The sequence below is a fragment of the Doryrhamphus excisus genome, linkage group LG1 (assembly GCF_037039965.1).
Source record: "Doryrhamphus excisus strain RoL-2023G ecotype Guam linkage group LG1, RoL_Dexc_Guam_v1.1, whole genome shotgun sequence".
NCBI lineage: Eukaryota > Metazoa > Chordata > Actinopteri > Syngnathiformes > Syngnathidae > Doryrhamphus > Doryrhamphus excisus.
Genome location: NC_136357.1, coordinates 22,885,803 through 22,900,476, shown reverse-complemented (window position 1 = coordinate 22,900,476; position 14,674 = coordinate 22,885,803). Strand labels below are relative to the sequence as shown.

The 14,674-nt window shown below is 41.1% G+C and overlaps 1 protein-coding gene across 1 annotated transcript in view; it reads right to left on the bottom strand.

Moving 5' to 3' along the window:
• pcdh1a (protocadherin 1a) overlaps positions 1 to 14,674 on the bottom strand; it is a 128,961-nt gene that overhangs the window by 69,942 nt on the left and 44,345 nt on the right. The window lies entirely within an intron of this gene.

The window sequence follows — 14,674 nt, the reverse complement described above, 5'->3', positions numbered from 1 at the left end:
TCACTACCTGATGCTGCAATGAATGGATTGGATGGAGAAAGAATGCACAATAGCGTGTTTCATCATGTGGGGGCACGCTTTGATTGGTGTTACCAATGAAGCAGATGATGCAACAAATAACACCAGACTACACTGCAATCAATAACAACAATAGCCCCTTTCACCATGCCTATTAAAGCTGCCGCGTTCGAGGTCGCTATGAAAAGCAGACACAGAAAAGGTTGTCGGAGTAGACACCCAAAGATGTCGGTTTCTGGGGTAGTATCAGTGGCGTAACCGCGTGAACGGTGTTGTGCTGTGTTACGCTGGGACCCGGGTGTCACGTTTAACACCTGAGACTCACTTATCCCGCCCTGTTGTGTTCAAAGCAATTCTCACTGTCGGACACACCAGACGCGACCTCAATGCGCTAATGTTGCTCCACCTCTAGTGACTGCATTGGAAATGCCGTATTTACTAGAGCTCTACTAGAGATACACAACATCTTTTTTTGAAACGTTCTGCTTTTCAGCTTCTCAAGACTGACATGATACCCATAACATCTACTTTTTAGATTGGAGGTAAGAAAAAGTGGAAGAAATTAGGATTTAAAATTTAAATTAGGTGTAAGGTGCACTGTACTTGGGCACACGCGCCGAGAAGCCGGTGTGAGACTGCCTGATTGTGGAACAATTGTGTAGTTACAAGTGAGCTTCAGGTAGGTTCCAACAGGCTGTTAACGTCGCGGGCAGAATGGGCCTGATAATTAGCATGCAGTGCTAATATTTACCAAAAATAAGATATCGTATTTTCCATCAAAAAAAGTCTAGCCAAGACCGGTCGTCCAATTGGCGGTGGCAAACGACTTCTCCCCGAGCAAGTCACTGTTTTTCTTGCCGGCTCTAACACACATCAGTTACCTGGAGAAATGCAGGGAATGTCTGGAATGTCGTGCCAGGCAGCAAACAACAAAGGATGCCAATTTGAAGATGAAGTAGAGTCCTCAAGCAACTGTTGAGCAACTAAGGAATATCAAATTTGTTTTATTGCCAGTCGCTGACATTGATGAAGTAATACAGTCGCCCCTCGCAATGTTGCAATTTCATTATCGCTCCCTTACAATTTTCAGAAATGAATAATGTTGGGTGTTTGGTTTTAAACTACGGCCTATTTTTACACAAAACAAGTGATATGTAGTATGCAGGTCAATAGGCAGCAGTAATGACACAAAACATACTGCATACATTACTGCATGAAGTCAGCCATGGCATGTCCGATATGATAAAGTGAAAAAAAAATATCCTCCCATTCAGTGTGGAAGTGGTGAGTTATAAGTTTAGAAGAAATACATTTGAGGCTAACTTGCTGCATAGGGGTTGAGCAATGTGTGGTAAACAAATACTAATAGGAGTGTAAAGGTGATTATTGTGCAGTTGTTTGCTGTCGACTGGGCTCTAGTAATGTTAAAAAACTGTATTTTCTGTACTGTTACTACAAAAACATGCATTAACACACTCATGAAGACTGAACCCTGGAAATGCATTTATCCCGGTAGGGTCTAGAACCAATTAACCACTATGAACTGGTCTTGAAAAAGAGGTATCTTATATTCCAAATAGGTACACTGTGTAGTCAATACAGCCAATGACATCGTACCAGTGATGTGCAGTGAGGCACTAGCCACTAGCCTCTATGCCTCTTCTTTGCTGTCATTCTTGTATGGGTTTCAAGTTGCTGCTTTAAAAAAATGTAGCAACTGTACCAAAAACTGTGGTAATCACACTCCTGTCCGCCATCTTCGATGAATCACGTGATGTTGTTTACGTTTTACTGCGCATGCCCCATTGACTATTCCGTATGATTATAGCGGTGCATGTAGACAGGAGATTGAAATATTCCTTTCCATGTATACACTGTTTTCTGGTACATCATTCGGAAAGATTCCATTCGGAAAGAGGAAAATCTCCTCATGTAAACGTGACTCTTTTGAAGGTTATTTTTTAATGTATATGAAGTACATTCATTCATTGAAGTACTTCATTCATTCATTCATTTATGTAGTATACATACAAATACCTTGCATAAATGAATTTGACTAAATGTAGCGTGGCAGCGACAAGCACCTTCCCGGTCATCCCTCAGGTCGAGGAGAGTACTACTGTTATAGAACCGTTATGTTATTATTCATGTGGCCCTGCATCACCTGAGTATGCAGTACAGGTAGTACAGAGGCGTCATCATGATGACAAAGGCGGAGTTGATGATGACAAGAAAGACGTCATCTACCCATTTCAAACAGTCCACGTGATTCCCGCATATGGCGATTAGCAAAGTACCTGTAAATACCATTTGTCATGGTACCCAGGAGAAAAGAACATCTTTTCTTGGTCTGCTGTCAGACATAACTAAAAAGCCAGAAGGGCTTTGATAAGAACAAAACCAACAGGACTCAGATAGCCCTGGAGCTAACTGTGAGTTTATCATAAGATAAATATTAGATGAAAAAGATCGGAAAAAAAGGGTGGCAGGAGAACAGCATGACCCAGGAACTCTTTCTCATCACGACATCTTCTTTTCTACAGCCAAGCAAAATAATAAGTCAGAATTTCCTTTCTTCTTCTTTTCACGTCTCACTCACTTGTCCCGATGCTCCGTCACTCACTGTCTGCAGTCTGCTGGGTGGAGGCGCTGATGTCTTGACACATTTCCATTAGCCAGAAGACGATTCAATTACCAAAGCTCACAATATCCAAACCTTCCCGTTCTGGATGCATCTTCAGAGATCGGATAAGGCTATGTAGGGGTCATTTATCCTCCCGACACAACATCTTTGTTTTAGTCGCTCATTCGATACTGAAGAGGGAGCTTGCCACAATATATCTTTTTTTCAAGTGCAACGCTTCTTGATTGCTGTGGGGGCAACCTCAAGTTTTAACCTGATTTGACTGCAGTACTGCAAAATACTTCCCATGCACTGAGAAGGTTCTAAGAAGGTGTGCATATTGGGTGCCCCCCATTGGATGGGGTTGGTCAAATGGGTAGAGTCATTAGTTGACTTATTATATCCATGATTTCTTTCATTTATTTTCATTTTCTCATGTTGAGTCTGTAACCGATTAACCGTGATAAATGAGGGATTATTATAATTTTAAAGAATTAAAAAAAACAAAAAAAAATGTGTGAATGGCAAACAGGTGGGGGTGCCCTTATGATTTGAGGCTGATTCAGTGGATGAATTTGTAATGATAAATACTAAATACTAATACTAAATACTAATACTAATAACTAAATGTACGATCCCCTTTCGTCGGAGCCTCACCACAATGTGAAGGGTCGTTCTTTCGCGTTCTCATTTTAGCTATATGAAGGGTTAGGATTAGAAAACAGGTTTTCTATGCTCTACCTACAAAAAATATTCAGTTAAAAGGGGTGCTAGATTGTGAAAATTCACTTATCACGATGGATCTGTAATAATAAATGACTAAATATGGTATGCCCTTTCTCCAGCTCCCCACCAAAATGTGATGGATCCTTCCTTGGTGCATGTTCCACTACTCTTATTGTGGGTTAGAGTTAGAAAACAGGTTTTCTATGGAATCCTACTTTTGATCTGGAACCATTTAACCACCCTAAATGGGGGATTATCGGACAGACCGCCACCGAGGTTAATTGTTAACACAATTTGTTGGTGCGGATGGCAAATAGGCAGGGGCGCCCTTATGATTCGGGGATAACTCAGTGACTGGATTTGTAGTACCGTATTTTCTGGACTATAAGTCGCTCCGGAGTATAAGTCGCACAAGGCCAAAAATGCATCATTAGGTAGAAAAAAAATCGCACTGGAGTATAAGTCGCAATTTTTGCGGGTAATTTATTTTACTAACTACTTGACCAAAACAGACATTACGTCATCTTGGAAGGCAAGTTCTAACAATAATAAAAGAATGGAGAACAGGCTGAATAGGTGTAAGATATGCTAACACAATGGTTATTCAGCTACACAAAAAATAAACATGAACAGAAAAGGTGTCCAGTGTTTATATAACAAACATTTTTTTAATTTATAAGTCGCTCTGGAGTATAAGTCACAGGAACAGCCAACCTATGAAAAAAAGTGTGACTTATAGTCTGGAAAATACCTTATTAAATGGCTAAATGTGTTATCCCCTTTCACTAGCTCCTCAGCAAAATATTATGAGTGCCTATTGTGTCTCGCCTTCTATTTACTATTTTACTGTGGAAAAGTGACGACGGTGAAAAAAGTAAAAACAAAGTTTAAAAATAGTGGTGGCCCAGGAATTTTTCATCACAGTGATGTTCATTTGACTAAATTTTGAATGAGTTCCATAAATTGTGCATGCTTTCATCCAGTGTCTGAACTCATTTGCTGTATCCTAGCAACCCGCTTCTGTGTTTTAAACACTAGTAGTAACAACAGCAAAATTCACACTTCCACCCACTCGGTGCCCTCTGCACCTGCCCTAATCCCCAGGTGAGCCACTACCTTCAGTCTCCTACTAGACTTTTTCCTCACCTCAACCCACTCACTGTTGTTCCTTTTCTTCTGATGCTGTAAATATAATGTTACTTGCCTTTTTCTTTCTCTCTCTTGCTTCCCTTGCAGTGTTCGCCACTGACTTGATATGCAGTCAACATGTTGGCATTTACTTTCAGCTCACACTTGGTGGAAACAAACACCCTCTGACATTCATGCTAGCAACCGCTCATTTGGGTCACGCTTTATAGAGAATTAGCACCACGCGGCCCCTCATTTTATCAGGCAAAACGAACACACTGGATGATCAGGAAACAATGTTATGTATAGACTAGCACAGGAAAAGGCTTATTAGCGGTGGGAAGGATTGCTCATGGTTTTGTGTACGTTCTATGAACAAATAAACCACAAACACAATCACGGTGATTAAGTGATTCTCTGGTCGGATTCTGTCTATAGTGTCCCAACTCTATAAGAACCACTGCCATTCTTCATAGAGAATCAGCAAGATGTGGACTGGATTGCGCTAATTAGTTTGTCCGGCACGCTGTATGGCTGTACAATAACTAATATGCCTTTTTATTCCGCTGGTAACTAACGTTGCTCTTTGTGTAGCCTTTTCACATTATTTTACTGATGATCCTTTGTGTGCCATGTTGATGCAGGCCACAGCTTCATAAATCCACCAAACACCTTTTCTACTCAAAACCACTTATATCCGAGGAATGAATAAAACAAAAAAAGCTGTTTTAGAATGGATATGAAGGCATTAAAAAATAAAACAAAATGTGCAGCTCACTCCATTTATCAATAGGACAGGAAAGCAATAAGAAATGGAATTAGTGTGGAAAAGCTATTTCTTTCCCTTAGCTTTCTTGGGACCGCATTGCTTTTGGAGAAGTAGTCAATGATCACACAATTAAAAGATTTTCAAACCGTATTAAAAACTAACAGCGATATATTTGATTACCGAGCTGGACTCTACATCCACAAGGAAGAAGAAGAACCCAGAATAAAAGTAGCGTAGTATCTGTATTTGTATTATAAGGCATAGTCTTGCACCCTTTTTACAAGGTGCATACTAAAATATACAGTTGAAGCACCGAAGAACGAATGCAGGAGCAAACTTGATTTTCTTGTTCAACATGAACTCAACTTGTAACTTAACACTCAAAAACTGCAACAAAATGGTTCTTCTTACTGCTTGAACCTTTCGGGTGGCAACACCAACTTGAATCGTTCCGGGATTAGTTACTGTGTGTACCAACCCCCAGCACTACATCGACTACCGAGGCAATTATTATTATTAACAATAAACTCCAATAATTAATATTATCCTACAAATCCATCAAAGTCCTCATCTTCTGTATCGGAATTGAACAGCTGAGTAACAGCTTGTGTGAGAGACACATCTATCGTGTCTCCGCCTCTTCCAGTATTTCTCGTCGGATCAGTCGGATGGAACTGCTGCGTGACTCTGATTGTGCTATGTGAGTGTGGCCTTCTACGAGAAGCTGAAAACGCACTGAGCTAATAGACTGAATGTGGCAGTGAACTATGATATTAAACTAGCGTATTCCAATGATTTCTTATTTAGATCTTCTGCAACCGGTAAAAGTATTGAGTGGAATCCAGAAGGAAAGCAACATAGATTAAATACACTTGACATAAAATGTGCATCTTCCTCGGGATGGCTACGCTAATATTGTTATCATTAAGACACATACAACAAGCACAAAACAAAAGTGAAAGTTCAAAGGACGGGGTAGACATGCAATCAAATATCTTGGGATTGTGATGATATGCTGTAATGTATTAAATTTGTTTGTGAAGTGCTCAGCGGCTTCATCTGCTGAATCTCTCAATTTATTCTTTGACCCGACTGCTGAGTTTATAAAGAACTATTTGTTGGAGGAAAAAACAAGGCAGAGGAAGTAGGAGAATAAGAAAAAAAAAGCTAACGGCAAAGAAAACCATAAGCCATTCTTTGTAGGGATCTTCACAACAACTAAAGGCTTAGCGCCAAAACTGCAAAAAAAACTAAAGAAAACTCAGAGACATCATACAAGAGGCCAACTAACCCCTGAACTGATCTTGAAGACGGAAGAAAAGTAGCCATTAGTTATGAAGAAAAAGCTGGTTTCAGGGAGCAGAGACTGCGTGTTTTCCAAGCGAAAGGCAAGTGTTAGGTTATCTGCGCTGGGATTGAATGTCACATTTAAGAACATGTGCTTGTCAAACATCTTGCTTCATCATCATTAAGACCCGCAAGAGACAGACGCATTAAAAAGCGGACATGCCAAGAACAGACAGACGCACATAAAACCCTCACAGTCTACTTATTTTGATATTCTGCTCGAGTAATAGAGCATCTCCAACGAGAAGCGCCTGATGAAAATGGGTCCGTATGGGGACAGCTGACTGGGAGCCAAAAGCAATTGTAGCCCCTTGTGAACGCGATGTGTCTTTCATACGAATGAAGAAACTACGTTATGCATTATTACTTGTGAAATGAAGGAAATTAATTGAATTATTTTCAAGTCAGGGAGGGTAATTGTTTCTGAGTCAACGACTGATTCTGACTGCGAGGCCGACAAGCTGACAAACAGGGGACAGCTCCCAGCTGGAGACATTTGGAGACACAAATGTAAAATTCAGAAAATACAGCAAATGGATACGTCTGTGGATTCTCACACACACTAAATCGAGTCACTTGCAGCGAATCAACTTTTGCGGCGAGCAAATGGACATAACAGAAATGACTAAAGTATCAAAAGACCCGGAATTTGACAAGATATGACTTTAACTACCGCATCGTATGGAAATCAATTTGATTCTTGTTGACTGAGAGCAATCATCCCAGGATGAAAATAGTGACAAGTCAAGAGGTGACTGGAATAAAATGGTATTTGACCTCGGCAAACATCTTGTGTCTGATATGATCATCAAACATTGTCTTACAGCCATGATTGTTGGTCATTTGAATATGTATTTCAAAGTTAGAGCGACAGGGCTGCACGGCGGTCGAGTGGTTAGCACGCAGTGAGTGGTTACCTCACAGCTAGGAGACCCGAGTTCAATTCCACCCTCGGCCATCTCTGTGTAGAGCAGGGGTCCCCAAACTACGGCCCGCGGGCCGGATCCGGCCCGCCTCCACCTTTGGTCCGGCCCCCTGAGCAACACCAGATAAATACCCCTCCCCCCTCCCAGAAAAAAGATCCTTGACTCACCCCGTCAAATAGAGCGGAACAATGGTGAAAAGATTTCGTAAGAGAAAAATTTATTCAGAATGCAGGGTATTTAACCTGCAGTGGACAAACGATTATTTTTTTGTTCAATGCAAAGAAAAAGCGGTAAAACCTAGTATTATTTATTTTATTAATAGTGTTATTATTTATTTCCGACTTATTTTTTCCGTGACGATCCCGGAAAGGGTTATTAATATTTGGTTTTGTGTGGCTTTCTGGAAAACAATAAATGTTTATGTTTAGACACCCATGCAATCGTTACATTTTCTGCTACAAACTGACCCCGGCCCCCCATCAGAGCAGGGAAAAGTTATGTGGCCCTAACAGGAAAAAGTTTGGGGACCCCTGGTGTAGAGTTTGCATGTTCTCCCCGTGCATGCGTGGGTTTTCTCCGGGTACTCCGGTTTCCTCCCACATTCCAAAAACATGCTAGGTTGACTCCAAATTGTCCATAGGTATGAATGTGAGTGTGAATGGTTGTTTGTCTATATGTGCCCTGTCATTGGCTGGCGACCAGTCCAGGGTGTACCCTGCCTCTCGCCCGAAGACAGCTAGGATAGGCTCCAGCACCCCCCACGACCCTCGTGAGGATAAGCGGTAGAAAATGAATGAATGAATTAATGAAAGTTAGAGCAGCACGGCTCAAGCGGCAGAGTGCTCATCCCCACCCTAAGGTTACTGTTGATGTACTCTTGTGCAAGATACCGATGCTGCTTCATCAGAAGGTAAATGGCTGATTCCGACCAGCTGACAACAACAAGGCAGCTCCCAGCTGAAGAGGTTTGTAGAATTCAGAAAGTAAAGCATGCCGTGCCTGAAAAGTGGGGCGCTGGCGTGACCCCACGAAGGGGCGATCACACGAAATAAGCCAAGGCTAAATTGTAACCAAAATATTGTAATGTTAACTGGAAATGTGCTAACCGGGGCAAACTTTAACCGAGGTGCCGGTGTATAGATTTATTTTGGTGAGTGCAAGTGCGTCTAGCAAATGAACAAAATGGAAATAAACTGCTTTTACAAGAGATGAGCTTAGCTGCCTCGGGAATTTTCCATTGGATGACAATCAATCAAGTCACAAGGTGAGTGACATATTTGACATTTGCAAACAGATCTTGTGTCGGACATAATCATGAAGCCGTGATTGTGGTCAATTTGAAAATGTATTTCCGACTGAGCCTATATCCTTTGGGTGGCGTTGCCCAGATAGTAGATTGGTCGTCTCCCAACCTGATCCTTTGTCCTCCCGTGGTCGTGCCAAAGTGTTCTGGTGTAAGCTTGACATGGAGACATGGACACATGGTACCGTACCTGAAGGAGCAATGTAAGGTACTACTATTCTATCCAGACAAACATTTGATGAGAAAACTTAATTGAATTTAAGACCGCTTACCACTGTGCTTGAGCCGCTTCACTACCTGTGTCAGAAATATTTCCATAATACTACGCTGCAGCCACCATGTATTCTTAAGTAATTGCTCCACGTTAATGTGTAACATGAGAAATGCAACCATGTCTCCATTGGGCAGGATAGGAGATACACAGTAGCCGCACTGCAGACAATAATCCATAAGCTAGGATGAAAATACATGACACAATCAAAGACAAGGGCTTTGTGCGGGACTATTAGCAAATGCGAGCCTTATCGCACATTTGCAGCACATTGATCTAACGCATGCTTATCAAGCCCATACAGAAAGACGTACAGTATTAACGCGTGGATTTATTCAAACGTTATTGGAAAACTGTAGGTTCCTGATACATTAATATGTATTGTGAGCTTATCCGGCTAAGAATTACTTAAAGTGAAGACAGGTTGAAGGGGGCGGTGCTCATGTGGTAATATGTGTACACTTACTCTGGAGGTTTTTTTGTTGCTGTTGTTTGGGGGGTAATACTTAAGTAATACTTAAGTGTGTGTGCTTGAGACACATTTTAACTTTCCAATATGTTCTTTTGTCCAATAACGCACTGAAAGTGCCCATGTTGTGATACTATAACTTCATTACTGAAATGTGCTGATAAGTGGTGATGCCTTTGAGAGTTGAGCGTTACCACTACCGCTATTGTTCTCGGTACAGCCAACATGAATGGCCACATAACCATAATTGGCAAAATGAGCCGTCTGTGTGAAATGTGCTTAGCACTCAGTTCTGCCCGAGATGTCCTGTTGATTTTTTTTTTTTCAATTACTGCAAATCTAATGCTGATTTACACAGGCCATAGTATTGCCAAGCCCATTCATATTCTTTCAGTTCACATTCAATTCCCAAGGACTGTTAAGGATGTTCCAGACTGGGAGTGTCAAACTCAATCACACAGAGGGCCAAAACTCAAAGCTAATTTAGGTTGGGGGCTGAACTTGACACCCCGCCCCCGACATATGTGCAAATTACACATTTCCCAGCATGCTTTGCTGTAGTTAAAATAATCACTTTTCATTGTGTTCTGCCTCTTTATGGTGTTATTGTGTACAGCCAAGGTGTAATCGTTAAAATTGCCCCTTTTTTAGTCATGTACAGTTAAATGAGTTCAATTTTTGGTCTGAATCTGGCACCCTTATTAAGACTTACTGTGAATTATGTGCTACAAACGAAACTCAAAGCTACTTTAGGTTGGGGGCTGAACTTGACCCCCCCCCACCATCGACATATGTGCAAATTATGTATTTCCCATTATGCTTTGCTGTAGTTAAAACAATCACTTTTCACTGTGTTCTGCCTCCTTATGGTGTTTTTTGTACAGCCAAGGTGCAATCGTTAAAATTACCCCTTTTTTGTCATGTACAGTTAAATTAGTTCAATTTTTGGTCTGAATCTGGCACCCTTATTAAGACTTACTGTGAATTATGTGCTACAAATGAAACTCAAAGCTACTTTAGGTTGGGGGCTGAACTTGACCCCCCGACATACGTGCAAATTACGTATTTCCCAGCATGCTGTGCTGTAGTTAAAACAATCACTTTTCACTGTGTTCTGCCTCCTTATGGTGTTATTTTGTATAGCCAAGGTGCAATCGTTAAAATGACCCCTTTTTTGTCATGTACAGTTAAATTAGTTCAATTTTTGGTCTGAATCTGGCACCCTTATTAAGACTTACTGTGAATTATGTGCTACAAACAATACCAATATTTTTATATACAATAAAAATTCCATCGTACATACTGGAGGAATCGCTTCATTACACTGATCGCTGTAAGCGATTTTCATATGGTCGGTGAGGCGGCCCAACTCAATGCTATTTTCCAAACAGTTCAACGGGCTGGATGAAATTGTCGCGCGGGCAAGGTTTGGTCCCCGGGCCCTGACTTTGACACATGTGTCTAGACCAAACTGCTACTGGACAAATTTAGACAGACCAACAAAGAAGCCTCCATGTTGGTGGGAGGATTGCTTAAACACATCCCAAGGAAAATACAGTGGTGTCTTTATCAAAGTCATTAATTTGTTCCAGAAGCTCCAACTCAATCCAGAACAGCCTCTATCCAAATATGCAAATAGAATGACTTTGGCTAAATAGTAAGCATGCTCTGATCGATGCTCCAAACAGATGTCTGAGAAACCTCATCTGGCTCCTCTCAATGCGGAGGAGCAGCACTTCTAGTTTCTCCCGGCTGACAGCACTTCTCACCTTATCTTTAAGGGAGAGCCTAGCCACCCTAAGGAGAAAACTTTCAGCCGCTCGTCCCCACAGTTTTGTCTTTTTGGTCACTACCCAGAGCTCACAAACATGGGTGAGGGTAGGAACGTAGATCCACCAGTAGATTGGAACCTTTGCCGTTTGGCTCAGTTCACCACAACCGACCAATGCAAAGTCTGCATGACTGCAGACCAACCCTGATCGGGGCATCCCCGCTAAATATACAGTTTGACACCAGCTTCTCTCCTCCTAAACATGCAAGTGTGACTTTCGATAACACAACTGATCTCAAAGTAAAGCGCAGCCTACTCTAAGCATCATATCCAGCTTGGAGGTGGAAACTTGATCCGATGCCTCCAGCATGCAGAGAATTAACTTATCAGTAGAGGAGAAACATTTTAAGAGTCGAGGTGGGCTGACTGACCTATAAGGCCCCCTTCCTGACGTTGCTTTGTGCATGAAAACTGGCAGATTGACCAAGAGACTTTGTGTTTGTTTACTCGTCGGGTGTTGCCACATCACATAAGACGAGATGCCCGACTGAAAGCAGCTTCTTTAGCACATACAACTACCACCAACTACCCACACACAGTTGTTGTGTTATTCAGCCCTTCCAAAGGCTCTGTCTAAAATCCAAACATACAAAAACTGAATCAGTTCTTCCAATAAGAAACAATGTAAATTGTCTGTTCCAGACATCCAAATATAGGAACACAATAGACATCTATTGACAATGGGTTTACATGCTGAAAACAACACTATATATATTCAAATGACACATGGAAGTTTAAAAAGCTTATCCTTTGTCTATGTTCTATGTACTATGTATATGGTTTATGGTCTATGTTCTGTGTTCTATCGTCACTGTTCAATATGTACATAATGTACGAAAACCGAGACATAATTTTTAATCAAAAATCAAATCCTTTAAAAATCGGGGTGTACAAATACCCAGGCACAGTAATCCCTCGTTTATCCTGGTTAATTGGTTTGCGGTGAATTTTTATGAAGTAGGATTCCTGATTTATGAATGGAATATTCTCATAGACAGAGCAGAGAAAACCTGTTTACAACCTCCTAAATATGTTTTAACATTATCAAAGCCCTACAGACATGAAATGATGCCCCATAGTCACCTTTACATGTCAATGATCCAATATAGAAATAATCATAGAAATAATAAGAGAAAATAAGCCAATTAAGCCATAAATAAGACTCATGTTTGTGTGTTGCTGTAAATGTGTTCTGGTGGCAGGGGTTCAAAACTGAGTTTTAACTTACATATGAGAGAAAATAAGACATAAGACAGAAATTTTGTTGTTCTTTTTGTTGTTCTATGTTTACCTGTCTCATCTATGTAACATTGCTGCAGTGGAACAAAAACAACACAATGATAGAAAATATGTGCCATCAAGGGGTTTGGAAGCCGGGTCCAGATTATGAAGCAATATAATTTAATGAAGCAAATACAACAATTCGGGATTGAAATGTAGGTCAGTGCTTCTGGTAACGGAGAGGCCATACACGGAGTCTCCTGTCAATCGCTGGTGCCGGCGCTTTAATGTGCCTGGGACATTTTCCTCTCCTACGCTTTTTTCTAACCATGTCCCTCCTTTTAATGATTTATTGTGTCTTGAACATGACAATGACGTTGGTCTACTCAACGGGCCTCCATAGTCAGCGGATGTCAATCCAATAGAGCGCCTTTGGGATGTGAGGAACAAGAGACACAAAGATTTGCATCACAGATGAGCGGCCGGCAAATCTGCGCCAACCGCAAAATGCTCTCACGTCAATTCCAACCTCTTATTGCATCTATGCCAGAATGAATTAAGCCACTTGTGAAGGTCACATGGGGGTCCATACCTACAGTCTACAAGCAATAATACAGCACCTGCACCGCACCCGTGCAATGCATGGGAGTCCTTTTTCATACTAAAAACTCAATATGCTCTAATTTTATACAATATGGCATGCATGAAAGCAGAGCTATTATCTTTGTGTCCTGTAAGTACAATTTAACAAGGAAAAAATAAATAAAATCATCTGTAATTTTATAAGAATAAAATCAGAATATTGAGGGAAAAAAAGTTGAACACTACTTTTTCAAAAATAATATTATTTTACAAGAATAAAGTTGAAAAAAATTAAGTCGTAACATGCAAAACCCCCCAAAATGTCACGGTTCGGCATGCCTGTGTTGCGATGCGACCCCAGGATGCAGAGAGCAGGACCGAATGCATTAAAAAAAATATTTTTTGCAATTGCAGCAGCAGGAAAAAGGCAACTCAGGTAGCAGAATGACAAACTATAATGATCCCACACGGGGAGAAGCACACACCTGAACTAAATACCAACACAAAATAAGGGACAGGTGTGGATGATTGGGGCAACGAAAGAAGACAGGGCAAAACAGGAAGTTAAATACAAAATAAGAGTCCAGAACGGAAACCAAAGCCCAGACAGGAAACTCAAACTGTCACTTGGGAACCCACAAAGGGCGTGACACAAAAGTTGGAATTTTTAGACGTTGGGGCAAATAATATTGTGGAAATAAAGACAACATATTACAGGAATAAAGTCATAATGACGAGAAATAAATAGTTGCAAAATGAGAACCACATGTGTTCACGTCTCACATTCGGATTGTGGATGTGCACTTTTCCTTTAGCAGATAATGAGACTACAAATGGCGTTGAGAAACTCTCTCATCGATTTCCACAAAACGGCACCAAAGGAGGTGAGGTCGTAAAAGCAACCACCAAGATCACACCCTGAAATGAACGTCCAATTAAAAGAAACAAGCCTGAAATCCGCCTGACACGATGATACGTATTGTTCCAACAAAGCCACAAAAGACATAACGCATTATCATCATTATTGGCACGCGGCAGCTGGCAGTTTTTCTGACCTCGAGACAGCAGCGCTAACAGTCATTCTTGCAGCAAATAATTAGTTTTATCTCCCAACGACACGGGTCAGCCGTAAGGGGCGCGATTATAACGCGAGAACAATATAAGAAAATGTGCAGCTCAGTGGAGCTCTCAAAGGGGATTGCTTCTTCATATCTTGTCAAATTCCATATGACATTTCATATGACTGCGGACCAGAAACTACCCTTTCCCTGCGTGAGTCACTGCAGCTTCGCAGTCATTATGTCGGGGGCTGAAATTTCACACTGTGCTGCTTTAGCGCCTTCCAAAGTGCATTGTGCTGTCATATTAAAGCAGAAGGAAAAATGGGAGCAGATTTTTAAATCAATTATGTGACTACAATATTTGAACATTATGCATATATTTACACAGGACGCTGACGC